Source organism: Lactuca serriola, chromosome 3 (genome assembly GCF_051521515.1).
Source record: "Lactuca serriola cultivar US96UC23 chromosome 3, Lser_US96UC23_V15, whole genome shotgun sequence".
Classification (NCBI taxonomy): Eukaryota; Viridiplantae; Streptophyta; class Magnoliopsida; order Asterales; family Asteraceae; genus Lactuca; species Lactuca serriola.
The window spans coordinates 161,231,507-161,239,778 of record NC_136410.1 but is presented as its reverse complement, the minus strand read 5'-3'; the positions used below and the strand labels follow the sequence as shown (position 1 = coordinate 161,239,778).

The following is an 8,272-nucleotide window of genomic DNA, read 5'->3' as shown; positions in this document are numbered from 1 at the left end:
ATCACCACCACCCACTACCACCATCCACCAACACCCATCACCACCACCTGCTCCCATCACCCATACCCACCACCCACCAAAACCACCACCCGTCCACCTCCTTCACCCATCATCACCACCCATTACCATCACCCACATCGACCACCACCACCACTACACATCACCACCATCCGCCTCCACCACTCATCACCACCACTCACCCCCACAGCCAGCACGTATTACCATCGATGACCACTACCTATCACCACCACCATCACTTCCATCCACCACCCACCAATACCACCAACCACCACCCACTTTCACCACCCGCCACCACCCATCACCCCACCAAAACACCATACACCATCATCACCCTCACCACCAACCACCACCTACCCACCCACCACCAACACTTATCACCTTCACTCGTCTCCACCACCGTTCGCCACCGCCACCTGCCACCCACTATAATCACCATCCCACATGTCATCCCCACCACCCTTCACCACCATCACCACCTACTACCACCAAACATCACTACACATCACCACCACCCATCACCACCACATGTGATTATGTGTATATAATAACATGTGGTTATTTGTATTTAATCACATAAGATTTATATGGACAATATTCTTTTTTGTCCATATAAATCATGTGATTAGATACATATAACCACATGTGATTAGATATATTTAATCAAATGTGATTAGATATATTTAATCACATATGTCATTATGCGTTCTTGATTCAATAATTATTTTTTGTCAACTTTAATCACATTTGATTAGATACATATCATAACATGTGATTATATGTATCCAATCACATATGGTTTATATGAATAATATTCATTTTTTTGGTTTTCATTTCAATAATTTTTCTCATATATTTAATCACATGTGATTATAAGTATTTAATCACATATGATTAATGTGAACATAAATTTGTTTTAACGTTCTTGATTCAATAGTTGTTCTCGTGTATATAATTACATGTGATTATATATATTTCATCACATATGATTTATTGAATCAAGAACATGACAACAAATCTTTTTCACATAAATCATATGTGCTTAAATACACGAGACAAACTATTAAATTAAAAATACAAAAATGAATATTTTCACATAAATCATATGTGATTAAATAAATATAATCACATGTGATTATATGTACTTAATCACATATGATTTATGTGGACACGAATTATTATTATTTTTTCTCAATTCAATAGTTGTACTCATGTACTTAATCACATGTGATTATATGTATCAAATCACATATGATTTATATTGATAATATTCATTTTCACATTTTTGATTCAATATTTTCTTATGTATTTAATCATATATGATTGTATGTATTAATCACATATGATTAATGTGGAAAAAGAAAAATTGTTGAATCAAAAACGCAAAAATGAATCTTGTGTACATAAATCATATGTGACTAAATGTACAAGAACAACTATTGAACGAGAATGTGAAAATGAATATTGTCCATATAAATCATATTTGATTGGATACATATAATCTTATATAAATAAACGCATAAGAACAACAACTGAATCGATTACACGAAAATGAATATTTACCACAAAAACTCTATGTGATTAGATACATATAATCACATGTGATTATATGCATTTGATCACATATGATATATGTGGACAGTATTTATCTTTGTTTTCTCGATTCAATAGTTGTTTTCATGTATATAATCATATGTGATTATATGTGTCTAATCACATATGATTTATATAGACATCATTATTTTTTGTCCATATAAATTATATGTAATTAGATACATATAATCAATTTGATTATAAGTATTTTATCACATATGATTATAGTTGACAAAGAACAATTACTAAATCAAGAATGTAGCAATGAATCTCATCCACATAAATCATATATGATTGGATACATATAATCGCATGTGAGTATATGTATTTAATTAGATATGATTTATGTAGACAATTTTTATTTTTGTGGTTTCGATTGAATAATTGCTTTTGTGTATTTAATCACATGTGATTATATGTATATAATCACATATGATTTGAGGTGGACAAGAATCATTTTTTCCTTCTCGATTTAGTAGTTGTGCTCATATACTTAATCACATAGGATTATACATATAACACATGTGATAAAATACATGAGAACAACTATTTAATCGACAAAGCAAAAATTAATTTTGTCCACATAAATCATATGTGATTAGATTTATATAATCACGTGTGATTATATGTATTTAATCACATATGATTAATTTGGATAAAGATTTGTTTTCATGTTCTTGGTTTAATATTTTTATCGTGTATATAATTACATGTGATTGTATGTATCTAATCACATATGATTTATATAGACAAAATTCGTTTTTACTAAATAAAATAATATGTGATTAGAAACATATAATCACATCTGATTAAATATGTTTAATCACATATGATTAAAGTGGAAAAAAACAATTGTTGAATCGAGAATGCGAAAACGAATCTTAGCCACATAAATCATATGTGATTAGATACACATAATCACATGTTATTATATGTATCTAACCGGATATGATTTATGTGGACAATATTCATTTCGTGTTCTCGATTCAATAGTTTTTCTCGTGTATCTAATCACATATAATTTATGTGAATAAGATTCAAATTCACGTTCTCAATTCAATAGTTGTTATCGTATATTTAATCATATGTTTTTATTTAGTCAGATACGATTAATATAGACAAACAACAACTATTGAATCGAAAACACAAAAAATGAATCTTGTGGTTATAAGTCATATGTGACTAGATCATATAATGACATATAATTTAATACAGGAGAACAATTAAAGAATCGAGAACCCATAAATGAATCTTTCCGGCTTGTCTCACTAGAAAACAAACTACATTTTGTCTTTCCTTGTTCACTTTACCAGATTAGGGTATCCGTGAACAATAAAATAAAATAAGTAATGCCTACATAACAGGAGATTTAGTGTAACTCACCTCCTTGAACTTGAAATTTAGGTAGCATGAGAAAGATGGATCCTTTCTTTTCTGAGAACTTACAAAAGAATTATAACATTATTTAGCTTGTGCTTTGTTGTATTAATCTTATAAAACTTATGTATATATTTCCTTATTTTCTCTATGATTGTAGTGCTCTATTTGGGATATGTTTTATTACCTTTCAACCCATTATTAAATTTTGATAAGATTATATTAGTAAAGTTGCCGCTTTTATCTTTTCATAAATATAAAGATCTCGTTCTAAAAGTTAGTAACTTTTAGTTGTCACTTTCTGGACCACTCAACACTCTTGGAATAAACTTTACCAATCTAATAAGAATTACATCAGTCCCTTTATATTTGGGAAACTATAAATCCATATCTAACTATAGGCTTTGGAATTTTGGCATTTGGAGTTTTGATGAATTTATTATGATTTTTTGAAGACAATGCATGAAATTTATGACAGCATGGACCAGCCTAAGAAGATTGACAATTTTACCCTTCAAAGATTTGGAATATCGAATTATGATTCAAAGTTTGAAGAAACAAGACACATTAAGATTTCCAGAAAACTAAGTCTCATGATTTTTAGGTGTTCTTATTGAATTGCACGAATTTTAGAAGTTGGAGGACAGATTTGGGAAAATTGATCACAATAGCTTTTAAATCAATTTTGGTGTTATATTAAGGACTTAATGGTTAAGCCTTAAGTTTATCACTTTTAACATGATTGTTGGTTACTTATTAGGCTGTTGAGATGTGAAATTCAATTTAACATAAGGGCCTTAATGCTTGGCTTGATAAGGGTTCAAAGTTAAGGATTTTCACACAAAATGCTACTTTTACACTTATTTGGTTCTTTCAGACAATATGACAAACACCTTGTGTACATGAAATCCTACAATGATAATCAACTCTCTAATAGACTCCAATCCATCCCCTAGAGTAGGACAAAAAATTCCATCATGTTTTTTTATCTTATTAGTAACTACATTAACATGTAGACGTGTGAATAAAAAATTATAAAGTTGATACAATTGGCATTTTTACATGAAAAGTGTAAGTTTTGAAATAATAGTCAACATCATATAAGAACACATAAAAGTTAATTTCCCCCCTAAACTGAAAGTGTTTTTCCATGTAAACTTTGGTCAAATAAGGCTCAATTTAAGAAGTAAGTCCCATTTCTTCCAACCAATTTCAATCTAAAATAGGAGGTGCAACAATTTCTCTTTCGTGCAGAAGATCAAACCTAGACTTGTAATGTGCAAGTCTCTCAAGTTTAGTCCTCAAGGGCCATTTATACTACTAAAAATAGGTGGTTTGATTGGAAATGCTCGCTTTACATTGAATTCATGCTCATTAGTATGTTTCTTGGAAGCCATATGCTGCAAAACAAACAAAGTAACAACCATCCAAAGCATAATAATGTTTAGAAAAATTAGAAAAATTTCTAGTATGCCCAATTCTCACGACGTGGGAACAACTCTTCCGTGCTGTGGCTGAAGAACAGATCGAAAAAGAAAGAGTTTCTACGACCATGATCCACTCCTAAACGAAAAGGTTTTGCTCTTAATCAACTTTATCATCAATTAGTATCGAATTCAACCCTAAATAATTATTAAATCTAGAATTCCTAGACCTAAAAATTGTTTCCAGTAAGCTCATGTGAACTAATATGAAATTATCATGAAATCTCAGATCTAAACCCAATAAAATGGGGATTAGAGTAAGAAAACATACCTCAAATATTGATTAAACAAGAAAATCTGTAGGTAATGAAAAGAAATTTGATGATTCTTCATGGAGATGATAAAACGTCGTGGGCAAGCATAAAAGAAATGGGTAAAAGTAAAAATGAATTTTAACCTGCTAGGGAAATGAATATTTTACCAGTGTTGAATCTACGCAGTGGCAATTATGTCGCCACGCCATGGGTCAATTCCACAGTTGATAAAACGGGTTCAAGGTTGATTCCACAAGATGGGAACATAATATCCATGCAATGGCGAATGAGAACCTAAAATAACTTTTAAAAATCAAATTCACTTTACCCCCCCCCCCCCCATAAGAACTCAAAATGAGAAGTAACGAGACAACTATCCTAAACAAATGTTAAAAAAGAACAGAAAAGAAATGAAAACCAAACTCGGATTGCCTCCTCTAAGCGCTTCTATTATAGGAGTCATGAGCTGGACTCCTTCCCACTCTTTGTTGCTTTGGGTGGAAGTTGGATCTCCTTGGATCCCTTCATCCCTAGTCAATTCTGTATGAATGAAACTTCTCTTTTTTATGTAAGCCTTTTATGAATTCTCTTTCTTTGTCTGAACATAATTGTCTTCTTACTTGCTCTTGACTTCATCATTGGCTCTTGTCACCTTATCTTTCTTTTTGACTCTTTTTGGTATCGTCTTCACTATATCCTAAACATTTTTAGCACTATCTTTACTCTCTGGGCTTGTCTGCTCAACTTGGTGTTGCCTTTTTAACTTCATATGTTAATGTAATGATAGCTCTTGGTTTTGTGCCTTTCACTTCCTCTTTTTATTTTTCTTCTTGCTCGTTCTTATTATTCTAATTAACTAACCCTTCTTCCATTAAATTTAACAATTCTAGACGATCATTATTTTCTTCCTTATCTAGATCCACTTCTTCAAAACAGAAAACATCATCATTAAACTCTTCATTTACTGCCTCTTTCTTCACTCCAAAAGTTATCTCTTCATCTCTAACTCATAGTGTATGTTTTGAATTGTAGATGTCTACTAACACACGAGCAGTACTTAGGAAAGGTATTCCTAATATTATAGGCAAGTCTTCCTCTTCTTTCATATCCAACACCACAAACTCCACTAGGAATACAAACCTTTCCACTTTAACTAACAAGTCTTTGATAATCCCATGAGGATACATGATCGAACAATTCACCATGTGGATAGCCATGTTATCGTCTTTAATTATAGATAATCCGGCTTCTTGTGGAAAGAATAAAGCATTAGATTCATACTTACTCCTGAATTGACTAATGTATTTGTTTTAATTATATTACCGAACTCACAAGGCAATGTTAAACGCCCCGGATCTTCTATTTTTCTTAGAATTTGTATTCTTACAACATCTAAACATTGTTCGTTTAGCACCATGTTTGAGACCTTGTCCATTTTCTTCTGATTGCAACTAAATCGTTGAGAAATTTCTTGTATCCAGGTATTTTTTCAATCACTTAAACAAATGGTATATTAATCAAAAGAGCTTTCACTTTATCCGTGAAGTTATCGTGTTCTTATTCTAGCGATTATTGACTAACGGTAGATATGTATTTAAGAGGTGGTAGATATTGCTTGATATGTGTGATGATTTAAGGACTTCTTCCAACAGGCACGTGTGGAGGTATGCTCTCCACGCAATGGAGATTGAACATAATCCATTTTTTTAGGTTCTTCTTTTTCTTTGCATTGTTGGTCAAAATGGTTTTTTTTTGTTGTCTTTAAGAGTATTAAAGGCTCCGACATTTCTCCATCTTTACTTGTAACCGCCAACACCCGAGTTTTCAAAATTTTCCCAACATTATTTGCACTTGCACCTAGTAATCATTCATAAATGAGCTTTGTAAATTGGCCAACTTGCTTCTAAATGTTTACTATAGATGATTGATGATTTCTCAGAGTGGCATCCATATTTTCATTCCTTTTCTCACCAGATTCCATGAATCTATTCAAAATTGACTACAAATCGGGCTTCTTCTTTACCTGCATTTGATCCTTTTGATAAAATCCCCGTCCTTGTTGTCGATACTTTCCTTTATTTTTTTCCCTTTCTATACACTTCATAGGTCTTTCATTCCTTCCTTGGCTTCCTCCAATCATCAAATCTATCACCACTCGAATAACATACTTGCGCCTTTTTGTTCCCGATTTCATCCAAATCACAATCATTTATAGGATGTGGTCCACTACAATTATCGCATCCCACTTTAATCACATGAATTTTTTGCCCCATCATCGTGATCAGCCTATCCATGGGGTCAAGTTTTGCAATTATAGAGGCAACATTGTCTTGAACTCCATCTACACTCGCTTTTCCTCTAGTAGTGGCCTCTCTTGGGTTGTGGTATTCTCTTGAATGCTTGGCAAATTATACAATTAGATTCTTGTGGGAGGCCGATCTTACTTTGTCATGGTCCTTTGGGAGTGAAGGAGTTCTCATGTGCTCACATTTATTCTGTCATAGAAAGTTTTAATCTCTGGTTGCACATTCAAGTTATGTTGAGAGCAATTTCATAACATTCCCTTATCGCGCTCCCATGCTTCATATAACAACTCCGACTCAGTTTGTTGGAAATTTACAATGTTCTTTTTCAACTTAGAAACCTTTGAAGGAGTGCTAAATTATTGAATGACTTCCCTGTTTAAGTTTGAACATGTATTGGGTCACAAATATGGTTTATACTATGCTTTTCTAGGAAAATGTATTTTTCAGTCTAGGACCGTCAACAACTTGGTGTTTACGGTTGTATGTGTGTTTACGGTTGTGTTTACGGCTGTGAACCTATTCACGGCCCATGTCTCATATATATATATATATATATATATATATATATATATATATATATATATAGGGTGAGGAGAGCATATTTTATATATATATATATATATATATATATATATATATATATATATATATATATATATATATGAGACATGGGCCGTGAATAGGTTCACAGCCGTAAACACAACCGTAAACACACATACAACCGTAAACACCAAGTTGTTGACAGTCCTAGACTGAAAAATACATTTTCCTAGAAAAGCATAGTATAAACCATATTTTTTTGACCCAATACATGTTCAAACTTGAACAGGGAAGTCATTCAATAATTTAGCACTCCTTCAAAGGTCTCTAAGTTGAAAAAGAACATTTTAAATTTCCAACAAACTAAGTCGGAGTTGTATATATATATATATATATATATATATATACATATATATATATATATATATATATATATATATATATATATAGGGTGAGGAGTGCATGGGAAAAGAGGCTAGAGAAGGAGAGCATATTATAGAGAGAGAAACTAGAGATAAGAATAGAGAGAGAGAGAGAGAGAGTGTGTGTGTGTGTGTGTGTGTGTGTTTGTGTGAATCTATTGTAAGGATCTTCATTCATATTCATTCAATACATCATAGATTCAAGTTATTCTTCTTCTCCTTCTCTTCTATTTTGATCTGGCATCATCCGTTTGATTGGGATTTCGCACCATCATACG

The 8,272-nt window shown here is 32.2% G+C and overlaps 1 non-coding gene across 1 annotated transcript; it reads left to right on the top strand.

Annotated features, from left to right (window-relative positions):
• Nucleotides 1-7,257: 7,257 nt before the first annotated feature.
• LOC145096455 (small nucleolar RNA R71) lies at nucleotides 7,258-7,364 on the top strand. The gene has a single exon (XR_013703863.1). It is a non-coding gene; the product is annotated as a small nucleolar RNA R71 (small nucleolar RNA).
• The last annotated feature ends 908 nt before the right edge of the window (nucleotides 7,365-8,272 follow it).